The sequence below is a fragment of the Euprymna scolopes genome, chromosome 4 (assembly GCF_053919585.1).
Source record: "Euprymna scolopes isolate OS-2025 chromosome 4, ASM5391958v1, whole genome shotgun sequence".
Lineage (NCBI taxonomy): Eukaryota > Metazoa > Mollusca > Cephalopoda > Sepiida > Sepiolidae > Euprymna > Euprymna scolopes.
This window is the reverse complement of record NC_136485.1, coordinates 179,506,468-179,521,130: the sequence shown is the minus strand read 5'-3', so window position 1 is coordinate 179,521,130 and position 14,663 is coordinate 179,506,468.

Here is a 14,663-nt window from a genome sequence, read left to right as displayed (position 1 = left end):
AGCACAAATAAAATCTCGGAGCTGCCTGTATCTAAGACCAATGATTTTACCATTTTAGTAACAGAAGAAGAATTATCAGCACCATTAGCATGGGTTACTCTAACAGATGAAGTTGAATGTGAAGGTGTAGGTTTAGTAGAACGGCAAACTTTGGCAAAATGGACGAATTTGCCATATTTTTAACATATTTTATCAAGGAAAACTATAGAATGAAATATTGAAAGAGGTGAAATTTGAAAAAGCAGGAAAAAAGTCAAAAGGATCACGAGGAAGTTGAGGGAAACAAATAAAAGATGGAGTGGCAAGTGGGAAATTGTTTCAAATCTGGATGAACTTCTTGTTTTTCCCATTCTAGCGACACTGCAAAGACCTGACATTGTAATATGGAATGAGAAAAAAAAGGTTGTCCACCTACTAGAGCTAACATTACCTTGGGAGTCCAATTTGGATGTCGCAGGGGAGAGGAAAGAAAGGAGATATGAAAGCTTGATTGAAAGATATGAAGAACAAGGGTGAAAAGTAAGTTTTAGTCACTTAGGGGTTGAAGTGAGAGGATATGTTGATCGGATGTTTCTTCATCTTTTCGAGCAGGAACTGGGTTTCTCTCATAATGAAATTAAACAATTGAAAGAAAATGTGCAAAGAACAGCAGAGAAGGCGTCACTATTTATATGGCTCAAGAGGGATGATAACACCTTGTTAGAAGGACGTCTCTAAAAGGAAATAGGCAAGTAGCAGTACTGCACACCATTAGGTAGTAAAACAAAAAAAGTTTGCATCAGTGAAGAGATGACTGCGAGTGGAATGGGCTTGCCACGGCTACACACTGTAAGGAGGAGAGAACCTGAAACAGTATGCTATGGTCCTCTTCTCATGATCTCAAACCCATTGGATCCAACTGTGGAGCTGTGGGCGTGAGAGCACTGGAAGGGTCAGTGTTTATCCGAATTCTCAATCTACCCTCCTATTCCTTTATTTTATAAGATTTTTTTTGCCATTATTTCTGATTGCTTATTCTATTTTTCCTTCAATTTAATAGAATATCTCTGGAACTCATACCACCTAATGTATCATGGCAAACCTCCTAATCCCATCCATGCCTCTTATATTCAATCAGGTTGATAGTCCAACTTTCCTTCCTCCATCTCTATACTATTCATCCTTTATCCTAAATATCCGAATATTTCATTCCTAATGTGTCTATCGCATTTCTTATTTCTTCTTTAGCATCTGTCTCCTCTTCTGATGAGAAGTATTAGACTTTGAAATACCTAGGTATAAAGCATTCATATTCCTTATTCCTAATGATGTAATTTTCTTATTGAATGGATGATTAAATTTATATGTATTAGTATATATTTTTGTATTGCCGACTTTCCCTTTCTAATTTTGTATGTAAGCTCCACCTTATATGTTGAGCTTTTATTATCCCAAGTCTCCATTTAAAGAATTCTTCTCATTCTTGGTTTCCCCTTTATATATATCATATCTAGTATATATTATATCATTCATAAACATATATATATATATATATATATATATATATATGTTTGTGTTTGTGTGTGTGTGTGTGTGTGATGAACAGCTACTTCAAAGGAAGCTATCAGAAATATCTTTAAAAACATCAAAGAAAAGAAAGTTGAAACAAAAATTTCTTTGCAAAATAATTTTTTTTTAAATGTGCAGAGAAATTTAAATATTTAATTGAATACAATTAAATAAAATTTTGTCAAAGACTAAAAACGTAATTCCTTTAATTTCTTTTGCAGTTTGCAGATGAAAGAAACATTTTTTTAAATTTCCTAAATCGGATCTTAATTTATTATCAGTAATGTGAGAAATGATATGTAATATACAATGAGTATTCCAAAAGTAAAGCCTGCTATTTTTTAACTCAAAAAGTTGAAGAGCTATGAAGACGGGGTGGTACCATTAAAATGATTGTGCTCCAGAATTTATTTTTCTACATAGTCATCACCATTCTCAATGCATTTTTGCCAGGAATTCAATGATGCATCTCTCCTTCTGATGCACATTCATGATAAGAGTTGCTTTCTTAGAGTCTTACACTGTCAATATCTGTAACAGAGAGATGAAACTTTTACGCCATGAATGCATGAATGCGTGAGTTCAGTCATCATAACAATATAATTTGCAATCCCCTTTGACCCATAAAGATGGAATTAAAAAAAAAAATAGGAGGCATTACTTTTGGAATGCCCCTTGTAATACATATTATGTCTTTGTTTTAATATCTATATGTGTAAATAACTATAGCAAAAAGTGGAGTAATTCAGTATATATTAAAGCAAATGCAAGCATCAGACATGAAGATATTTTCATAAAAAACTGTACTGTTCTAGTAGAAACGGTGTAAAATAATGGACTAGAAATACTTTTATTATAATGCAAAGCTTTCATTAAAGGATTTGAAATTAATATTAATTTACTGAAATTTTGGATATCTATACAATTTAATGTAGGTTGCATGTTAAATAAATTTCTTTTTCTTTTTTTTATTACATAGGCATTACCACTTATCAAGGCCAAGAGACAACTCGAGGATAAGGCTTAAAGAGTGTACAGTAGTCAAAAAGACAATATAGTAATCGTTAGTAATGGAAATTTGGTAAATTTGTTAACAATTCTATAGGCGTGCAGTTCTAAGAAAGAAGCTTTGTTCATGAAATCTATGTTTAGGTTTAGGCACAGGAAATTATTGATAGTGTATTTCTTGTGAAAGTTTGGCGAGGGGGGACCATAGAATGGAGCTCAGCCGAGCACTTGCCATGAAAATAACGATAAAGCAGAAACAGGCTCACAAACATCTCTTCTGTGAGAAAGAGGTTGCAAGGAAGAGAAAAGGACATCCCTTATGATAAGTCCTTTCTAGCAGCTCCTGCCCAGATGTAGCAACAGAACGCCATCCTTGGACATACTTGGCTCTTATATAAATAGAGAATTATATTAGCAGTGAGATACTTACTGGATCGATAAAAGGATCCTACCATTTTTCCAGAAGTCTTGGCAACAGATTTAATGTATTTGTTCCATTTCAGATCAGGAGTAAAGGTCAAGCCCAGAAGCTTGTCAAAGCATGAGGCCTCCCCAAGACAAGAGCCATTCATTTCAATTGATGGCAGATGAGGATCAGAGCGTTGATGATGTAAAGATAAAAGCTTGGTTTTAGATACATTAAAAATAACAAGCCTCCTTTTTCCTCATTGTATCACGTGCTCAAGATCAGAGGAGAGAGAATCGGAGAGAACTTGGGCATTTACGGTCTTAGATGTGCTACCATAGATAGTAGTGTCATCAGCATAAATGTCTACGAATGATGTAAGGATGTGATTTGGAAGATCATTAATGTAAATCAGGAAAAGAGTTGGGCCCAGGATGGATCCCTGAGGGACTCCAGCATTAATACCGTGAGCTTCTGATTTCTGCCCATCAACCACTACTCTTATGAACCTATCAGAGAGAAATGAGTTAATAATTGAGAAGACATTTCCAGCTATACTGTAGCTAGAGATCTTGTGAAGTAAATCTTTATGCCATACTCTATCAAAGGCCTTTGATATGTCAAAAGCAATTGCCCTAGAAAGGTTGCCTCCATCGAGAGATTTGCTAATCCTATGAGATATAACTGTAAGCACATTTGCTGTAGATCTAGCAGAACGGAAACCATATTGCATGCCACTAAGAAGGTTATTTTTGCTGAGATGGTTGATTACTTCTCAGATTCCAGCAACTTACTCATGGCGCACAGGAGACTTATTGGTCTGTACTGAGAGGGAGATGAGTGATCACCTGAATTCTTAAATACAAGGCACACTGATGAGATTTTCTAGGGTGATGAGAAGCAATTCTCCTTAAGACAATGTTTAAAATTTTTAATTAAAGTTAGCGTTGCAGGTACCAATAGTGATTGGCCAATAACGATGCTGAAAAAGATGGATGACAGTTGAATATAGAAATAACTAATTTAGTTCTCAAATTTTGTGAATGGTTAATTCAGTTATGAGCATCATCAACTTGCTTCTCCAATGATGATTGCGTTGACGTCAAATTGAGGTTGAAGGACTGCTTAATAAAAGAAAGATAAACGCTGTCGTTTCACTGTGATTGAAGGACAACTCGACAGACTGAAAGAGAAATGGTCCCATCACATTGTGGTTAAAGGACAGTTCAGCAGTCAGAAATACAAATAATCCTGTCACACTGCAGTTGCAAAGCTGGTTGAGTGGAGTTAGTCAACAGAACATCATCAAATAGGAGCAGCTGATCAAAGGTTGCATTAATGGCTGAAATCACGACAGCCAATGACCATAGCAGCTACCCAAATGGACTAGTTTAATTTATCAAATTGCAAAAAGCATCTTGTTATCTTGTTGCTAGACAGAAAAATAAATCGAAACAGTAATTTAATATAGTTGCAGAATTTTCATGCCTGCAGATGTGATTGACAGAATTTCTTTCTACACTCCTTAAATTATTATGATTATGATGATCACAGCCAAGTATTTTGTCAGAGCCAGTTTTCGGTTTTCTTGCTACTAGATTGATGCTTAACAAGTGCTAACGACTGCAATGCACTAAAAACGAGTTTAACATTCCAATTTGTGGCTGGTTTTTCATCAATAGAGTGTCAGTTTTAATCGTCCACAACAGTAGATTTTTTTTGTGATGGAAGTTTTAGTCTTTCTAGGAAGCCATTTTATATGCAACAACAACAAAAAAATTAATGCATCCTGTTTCTGTTTCAATGTATCTTCTTCTTTTTTTCTTTTTTTTTCCAAGTGAGTCACCACTTACCAAGGCCACTCGAGGATAAGGGTTAATGAATATAAGGTGGTAGTGTAGTAATCGTTAATGGTGTAGATTGGGTAGGATTTGGATTATTTAAAGGGATGGCTCAACAAGAACTTGTTTACATTGGACTTGAAGGTCACCATATTGTAATCTGCTGGGAAATAGGCCAGTGATACAGTGTTCCACAGGCAGGCAGTTCTAGGAAAAACGCTTTGTTCATGGAATCTGCATTTAGATTTAGGCACAAATAAAGACTGGAGGAAATTATTGTTAGTGGTTCTAGCTAGTTGAGTGTTTTGTGAAAGTTTAGCAAGGAGGGACCATAAATTCGAGCTTAGATGAGCACTTACCATGAAAATAATGATAGAACAGAGATAGGCTCACAATGTCTCTTCTGTGGGAAAGAGGTTGCAGGGAAGAGAAAAGGGCATCACCTACTAGGATTTTGGAAACCGGTTGTGAACTATCAAGGCAAGATAGGGCATGCCAAGCAGCTTCTGTCCAGATGTGGCAACAGTACTCCATTATAGGATATACTTGACTCATACAGATAGAGGATTGCATCGGCAGTGAGATACCTACTAGAGTGGTAGAATGGTCCAATCATTTTTCCAGCAATCTTGGCAACAGATTTGATGCATGTGTTCCATTTCAGATCAGGATTAAAGGTCAGTCCTAGAAGCTTGCCAAGACCCAATACTTCCCTAAGAAAAGAGTCATTTATTTCAATTGGAGCCGGCTGGAGTTTAGAATGATTATGATGAAAAAACAGAAGCTTAGTTTTAGTTGCATTAAAATTAACCAGCCATCTTTTTCCCCATTGCACCTCAGATCTTGGTCGTTGTCGGCCTGTAAAGTGTTGCCATATATTATGGTGTCATTTGTATAAATGTCTATGAATGATAGAATGTGATTTACATCATTGATGAAGATCAAGAAGAGAGTTGGATTCAGGATGGAGCCCTGAAGGATGCCAGCATTGATACTATGAGCTTGTGATTTCTGCCCATCGACAACTAGCCTAATAAACCTATCAGAAAGAAAGGATTTAATAATTGAGAGGATATTTCCAGCTAGAAATCTTATGAAGTATACCTTTATGCCTTTGATATGTCAAGAGCTATTGCTCTATAAACAAAACCTCTGTTGAGAGATTGAATACTCTTGTATCAGCTGTAGATCTAGCAGAACGGAAACCGTGTTGCATGTTACTGAGTAGGTTATTTCTGCTGAGGTGGTTGACCACTTCTCTATTTATCACAGATTAAAGCCACTTACTCATGACACACAGGAGACCGATTGGTCTGTACTGAGAGGAAGATAGCCAAACTCTGGAATTTTTAAATACGAGGCAGATTCATGAGGTTTTCCAGGGTGTTGGGAAGCATTTCTCCTTAAGGCAACATTTAAAGAGCTTTTAAGTATGGGAGCTAGTTCTGGTTGAAGCTTTTTGAACGCTATTATTTACTAGAATCAAGGTTTTTGACAAGCTTGGCAACATCACGCACAGATATTTGTATGTCACATAGCGTGTTTTCAGTAACAAGAGGAAATATGGTGGGTATGTGGCCGTGGTCGAAAAGGGTAGAATTTGATGCAAAGTTTTTGGCAAAGAGTTTGGCTTTGTCAGATGCTGATGAAATTACCTCAGGTTCATTGATGATGGTTGGGATAATGGACACATCTCTGTTCCAGACCCTGTTTGTTATTTATCAAAACTGGTGAGAACCAAGCTGCTGCTCAGCTACTTTAAACTTGATGTACTGGGCATACAAATCTTTCACATTCTTTATTTTTTATTTACAATTGTTGCTAGCAGTCCTAAATGTGGCTTTAGTTTCATAAAATCTATTTCATTGAAAGCCATGGAAATAGTGGTTTCTGTGTGCAATGGCAGCGGCGCATTCTGGAGTGAACCACAACTGGCTATTAGGCTTTTGTTGAAATTTCTTGGAGGGCATGGAGCAGTGTATACCAATTCAAAAACAAAAAATTTGTTTTTTTATTAGCATTTTGAGTTTTTTTTGCAACACCTTCATTCTAAACTTTACCTGATAGGTTATATATTTCTGCTTGAGTTAACCAACTCTCAGACAATGGTCAAAAGGCCAGACAAATCTAATTTATAAAACTCACCATGTTTATCTGTCTATCTCCATTTATTCAAAGTGCATCTCCTCTGAAATACAAAGTTTCAGAGTGGTGCAAAGCGAGTCAAATGATTGCATTTTTTGTGTACCATTCTTTTATGGGGTTTTAACTGGTAAAAATAGCTGCTAAAGAGTCAAAATTAAAAAAAAATTAGAACTTGGCTGATGTAATTCGACTCAAAGTGCTCTTGTATGTATGCATAAATATACATCTATACATTAAAGTCAGTTAATTTTTAACTATTTTTTATCCGTCTGACGATGTTTTGGTTTTGATTCTAGCTGATAGGATCCAAGTCATATTTTTTGTTTTTTACTTTAGAAATCACTGCTATATATTAGGTACAATATAATAATGAATAGAGAATTATCTCTACAACAATGAATATGAAATCTGCAGAAATCAAAATACCATAGCGTCCTGCAAGTTAGTTCATATATTTATCTCTGTAAAACTCTAACTTTGCATTTCTATACATTCACAAAATTTTGTTTCCGTTCTCTAACAGAACATGGCCATTCTGTATTTCTTGTTTAAGATCTATTAGTTGTTTTGTTCACGTATTAACATGTGCTTAATTTTTCTATAATATATAGTTGGTGTTGCTAAATCACATCAACACACCATAAAGTTGAAACGTTTTTAATTATTTTCTTTTTCCAACACCAATAAAAGTTTTATCGTGTTAGAAGAATAGTCATCTGAGAATTATCAAGAGTTATCTATTTTAAGCCATATCTCCCCCTGAATTATACTGATCAACAAGACAATGCACTCTCCTATGTACAGATATCAAAAATATCTAATTTCATATAGAAACCGGCTTAGACACTGAAAGCATCAAATGTACAGTATAACATATTTATTATACTAATCTTATGTTTGTTTTCGGCAAACTATATGAAAATAAATGTAGATCCATGTAAATCTGTTTCTTTACCATTTTATCTTTCTTCTGGCCTAAATAAAACAATACACAAAATGGTGTCTTCATATGTCAGAAAACATGCTTAAAATATGTAAATCAAAATATAAAGATGAATATCAAATATACAAACTTTATAAACTTTATATGTTACTGATGCATGCTGGTAATGGATCTTACAGCTAAGAAAGAAAACACGAAAAGGGAAGAAAAAAAATCGTGCGCTTCTACACTATTTGGGCGAATTTCATAAATTTCACATGAAAACAATGGCATCTACGTATTCCTTGTGTTTTTAAGATGATGATATTAAAAAATTACGAAAATCGATAAAGTAGAAAATTATTTATTAAAGAAAATAAAAATAGAATTTGGTGAAAAGGATTGTAAGACACAGGAGAGTTCAGAAGGGAGGTAATTTTCCGTTTCGATTTAAGCAAGATGGCAGCAATTTCTTACCTGCTACCACGATTAAAGTTGTTTTTCTGTTTTCTTTTAATAATTCAGTAATATTCATGTTGTTGCGGGACTAACGGGTGTCAGTGTTAGTCCCGCTAAATAAAAAAAAAAAATTAAAATTAAGTGTAAATAGTGGTGGTAACCAAACAAAGATGACTGAGGCAGAATGAATAAATTAAATACAAAATTTATTTTTTTTAAATTGTAAATGAATGAAAAGAGAAGATAAGAAAGTTTCTTCTTAATTGAAAGTCTCTTCCGGCGACTGAGGTAATTCAATGTTTTGAAGGAGAAAAGTAAAAGTTCTCGGTTAGAAATAACCAGGTCTTTTAGGAAGAATTAAACAATATAAAAGTCCCTCGCTTACTTTAGCAGAGAGCTAGAAAGTCTATCTCCATGTGGAGGAATTAATTGTCGGGTGTACGCGTGTTTAACATCCCGAGGATGGAGATCGACGCTGATGTCTACAACATACTGCTCAAAGGTCCACTGATTTGTTTGGGCGCAAAAATGCCCTTTTTGAAGACCGTCAAAAAACATTTTTTTTTAAATTTGTCTTCCTGGTAAACCGATTGGATGAACAGAATAACATTTGTGTGACGTAAGATGCTTTCAACTATGTCCATGTGAACAGGCAAAGTTTGGTTTATATCCCCACAGAATCTGCGTGAGCTTAGAAAGATGATATGCACGCAGCTGAGGTAATCTTTATACAGTAGTTGCGCACGTGCGCAACTGAGTTTGTTGGGGAAAAGAAGTTTAAGTGAAATTACATCTCTTTGCCCCAAACAAAATAATATAAAAAAAGGAATAAAACAAAATGACACCTCCACTCGTTTAAAATGCGCTGCACTGCATTTATTTTTCAACAAAAAACAACAAGATGAAAAAGCAAAGGTCCGATCGCTGAAAGTTCTTTCGAAGTCATTATGATCAGAATGTTAGATGAAAGTCCTTCGTGGAATTAATAAGATTAGAAGGTAAAAGTCTTGTGTGAAAATAATGTCCTTATTTTAAGGTTGGTGTTTTAACCGGCGATGTTCGCCTTATTTAAAATTCCCATGAGGAAATTAATTCGTGAGGAAATTATTTCGTTGTTATTAATTAGAAAATGTGCAGAATGGGTGCGTGTGTACATAAGTGTGATTTTTAAATGCCCGCGTGGCGTGTGTGATCATGGTTTTGACGGCTTTGACAGCGGTGTGACGTCGAAGTAAAAAGAAGGGGAAAAGAAGGGAAGAAGAAATGTTTGATGCATTTTCATACATTTTAGACCGGCTCCAAAACAAGATTGCTACTGCTGATATTTTGGTTTTTGGAAAAGCGTTAAAAGGACAATCTTCTAAATTTTCTCATTAGTCTCTTGTGTCACGTGATACTGTCGTCAACTACGTCCGCCAGAAATATGTTCATTTTACTTTTGTTGTTGTGAGAAAAAGTGTGTGGGCGTATTTGAAATTATGCCGCTGCTGGAAGAACTTATTTTTGTGCAAAATGCGCGGAGAAATTGAAATGAATAAACGTTTGTTTATTTGCGCACGAGCGTGTGTGTGTGTGTGTGTGTGTGTGTGTGTGTGTGTGTGTGTGTGTGTGTGTGTGTGTGTGTGTGACTACACAAATACTCCCCCCCCCCCCAGATTGAATAAAGATATAAAACTGTTTTTCTCTCTTTTTTTTTTTTATCAATATGTAACGTATTCCTAAAGACGTTTCAGCCAGTGTACTTTCCTGCCGGTTTTCGTTTTGATAGTCGTGTCGGCGTCCTGTACAACAGTAGGTTCTGCAAGAGGTTGCTTCAGTGAGGAATGATTTGAAAATCTTCATCTATGTATGCCGGTTTCAGTCGGTCCAACGCGATAGTGTCTCTTTTCCCGTTTTTTTGAAACCGTGAAATATTTATCCTGCCTGTCCAGAACTGGGTATGGACCTGAATAATTTGACAAAATGGCTTTTTCACTGAGTCGTTCCTAACAAATACGTGTTTGGTGGTGTGAAGATCTTTTGGGATATAGGATTGTCTGTCTGTCCTCCTGATGAGTGTGAAATTTAGACAAGACATTTTGTCTTTCAACTCTGTTACGAACTTGGTTGTAGGTGAGATCTCCATGTGTTGATCAAAATATTGACCTGGTAAAATCAAAGTGGAACTGAAAACTACCTCTGCTGGTGTGATTTGTAGGTCTTCTTTTATAGAGTTCCATATCATTAATAGTATCAAAGGTATATTGTCTGCCCAGTCTGTGCTGTTCAGACTCATTGCCAGGGAGGTTTTTAACTGCCTGTCAAAGCGTTCAACCAAGCCATTCGATGATGGGTGATATGCCGTAGTCTTGATGTGGTTCGTTCCCAGTAATTGATTGAATTCTGCAAAGAGTGTCGATTGGAACTGCGAACCTCTGTCTATCGTAATGACTGTGGGTACTCCGAAAATGGCTATCCAGTTTGGAAGTATGGCTCTGGCTATTGTTGAAGCTGAAGTATCCTTAACGGCTATGGCAGTAGGCCATCTGCTGAATCTATCGACGATAGTCAGGATGTGGGTGTGTCCCTTTAAAGTTGGTAACGGTCCTACCAAATCGATGTGGATGTTGGTGAATAGCATCGGGTGTGCTAAAGGAACCCAGTGGTGATTTCGTGCATCTGTGAATTTTATGCTTTTGACAAGGTATGCACGTCTTAGTCCAATTTCGAATATCTGTGTTCATATTCGACCACACGAAACATTGCGTAATTAGCTTTAGAGTAGCTCTTTTTTCTGGCTGAGATAAATTGTGACCAAATGACAAGAAGAAAACAGTAGGCATACAAAACTCAATGGACATGTTTTCTTTTTTTGCCAAGGATAAATATTTATGAACTGATCGTTTTTCTTCCTGTCTGACACAATGCAATCACATATAATCCTGACCTTTCTGCTGTATATTGGAAATCAATTATTTCATTTTTCTCATTCATTTCTAAAATAAAAAAAGGATATTATTAAAATTTTAATAACAACAGATTATTATGTAAGAAAGAATTATTTTGATAAAACTTCTTTAAATAAATATTTTAACGAATTTATAAATTGTCTAAAGAATTTGTGGACACTCTGTATATTACATTCCTTGAAAAAACTACGGCAAACACTCATGTCCTAGGCTTATAGTAATGATGCTTCAATTCTGAAAACATACTCTAGCCATATTCCAAGAGGAACATCATCTGTAAAAGAGAGAAAGATATAGTTGTCCCGGTCTCATGTTACCACTCCTTTGTTTACAATCAGAACAAAGCAAATGCAAACATGCCGTCGGCTGAAAGACAGCACTTCTGAAAATAAGCCACGATCACGTGTGCTAAAAATAACAACTGTTTTTAAACAACAAAGAAAACACAAAATCTTCATCTTTCACAAACTAAATAAAAACAAAGAACTATTCTTTCAAACGTAGATTAAAATAAATATAGTTAATAAACACCAGAGACACTTTTAACTGTAAGTAATATGGTGTGAAATTAATTATAGTTATTCATTGTTTAGCAACTATCACTGGTCATAAAGCCTATATCATTAACGGCTCTCCATAAAGCTAGCGGCTTTCACAGCAAATCTCCAGTTCATCTCCTATCTCAACTCTCATTGTCAGTGGATCCAGTCGCCATGAGGATCAGGGGCAGCAGCAGCAGTACCCAAACAGCCCTTTTCAGGACTACTCAACAAACTAATAATGCGAATTACAAATTACCTGTGTGCAATACATATTCTACTCTCTACTGCTGCCTGCCTCCGGGAACTTCCCCTTATAGCATGCCACACCAGTTTCTGCAGCTTCCAACGACTCCAGCTTACTCCTACAGTGACTGCAGCGATTCTCCTGCTTACTTCTACAGCTTCCTGCAGCTTCCAGCCTACTTCTGCAGCTTCCAGCGACTACAGCTCATTTAGCATAAGCAATTCCAGACGATGCCAGATAACCTTGCTATCCCAGGGTAAATTGGTTGTTTGAAATTAAATTCTAGTTGAAATAAATGTTTATATAAATCTAAACTAGAAAGATGTTTAGAGAAACAATATAAACAAAATGAGTTTTAGAACGATTAATTGAATAACAATAATTTATAAATAGGTCTGATCTCTAGCAGTCCAAAGTAAAGCTCACTTAGGATGATATGGATCTTAGAATGAGACGTGGAAATTGAGTTAGTTAGATGAGTTGGGGTTTTGAAGCTGACAAAAAAAGTTGGGTTATATAAATTATATATATCTTGTAAACAGTTCCTTAAATAGTATGCATACGTTGACATAACCACCGGAGATCAATAAAGCCTGAAGAGTTCTAGAATGGATGAAACGCGGAATATTCAGTGTAGCTTAATCGCCATATATATTTTATAACTTACAAATATACCTACTGACGTTTCAAACCTCTGTATATAACACTCGGCTCCGCAGCTCACTCCTGCAGCTCCGACACTTCCAACCACTAACTTCTGCGGTCCACTGACGTCCAGCTACTTGCTTCAGTGCTCACTGATGTCCAGCTATTCGTTTCCAGTGTCCACTGATGTCCAGCTTCCTACTTCAATACCCACTGATGCCCAGTTACCCATACCAGTGCCCTCTGATGTCCGGCTATTAGTTCCTACTTGAATCTCAACCTTGTGACACGCCTGTCCTCGCTCCAACTGATCCTATATCCATTGCTGTACATTTTACTTTTTTTCTTGGTAAAAATAAAACACGATACACATTTTCTTGAACTGATTATCTGTGTTTGTCATCCTTCTTAGCTTTTGCCGTTACCTCTTTGCCTTGTGTCTACTTTATTAGTTGTATGGTCGATTGACTCCTTCACACGCCTCTCGCCCATCTGCAATATAGTCACGTGACTAATGTTACAACGTTCATGCATAACAGATATCGGATATCCGAACGTGCGGGTTCTAGTATTGCTTCTTTGGATGTTGTCTTCAGAAATCGTGGCTACATTCTAAATTATCAAATGAACATATCCATAGAATAACTAAAAATTGTTGCCTTTTTATTTTCTTCATAACAAAAGAAAAAGGTTTTGTTTTGTTTTGTTTTGTTCATTTATTTGTTCTTGGAAGAAAGAGAAACATTTTTTAGGGAAAAATGTTTACAATTCCATTTCTCTTATGATTTCAGTCATTTTGTTTCTAAGAAAATAAGAAGAGGATTAGACTTATTTAGATATTTTCGAAGAAAATAGGGAAAAAATGAAGATATTTAAACCAAAAAAGAAAAAAAAAATTATCTTTGGAAAATACTTGAAAAGAGGATTATTCTATTGGATTCTGTGCATTTTTGCTAAAGAAATAAAAGGTCTTCTATTTGAGAAATAACTGGAATTATAGTTTAAGTTTTTGAATAATAATGCGTTTCTGAATTTTGGAGATGAAGATTGATATATGACTTTTTTTTTTTTTGCAATGGAGTCACCACTTATCAAGGTCCGGGGGCCACTCGAGGATAAGGGTTAATGAGTGTATAGTAGTCAATGGGACAATTCGTAGTAATCGTTAGTAGTGGAAATTTGGTAAATTGGTTTACTTAAGGGGATCAAGAACTAGTTCACGTTGGACTTGAAGACAACCATATTATAGTCAGTTGGAAGGCAGGAAATTGGAACAGAGTTCCACAGGTCTGCAGTTCTAAGAAAAAAGCTTTGTTCATTTACGTTTAGGTTTAGGTACAGATAAAAAGTGGGGGAAATTATTGATAGTGGTTTCAACTAGACAAGTGTTTTTCATGAAAGTCAGGCTAATTGGAGCTCAGACGAGCACTTGCCATGAAAATAATGATAAAGCAGAGACGGACCTGCAACATCTTTTTTGTGGGAAAAATTGTAGGGAAGAGAAAAGGGCATTCCCCACTAGGCTACAAAGTCTATTTTGAACTCTGTCAAGGCAGGATAAGTTGCTTCTAGCAACTCCTGCTCAGATGTGGCAAGAGTACTCCATCCTTGGACGTACTTGGCTGTTGTACAGGTAGAGAATTGCATCAGCAGTGAGATTTCTATTGGACCAGTAGAATGATCCCACCATTTTTCTAACAGCCTTGGAAACGGATTTGATGTATGTGTTCCATCTCAGATTTGGAGTAAAGGCCAAACCCAGAAGCTTGTCAAAACATGGAGCCTCCCCAACATGAAAGCCATTCATTTCAATTGATGCAAGACGGGGATCAGAGTACTGATGATGGAAAGATAGAAGCTTGATTTTAAATGCATTAAAATTAACCAGCCACCTCTTTCCCCATTGCACCACGTTATCAAGATCAAAGGAAAGGGAATCAGAGAGAACTTGGTCG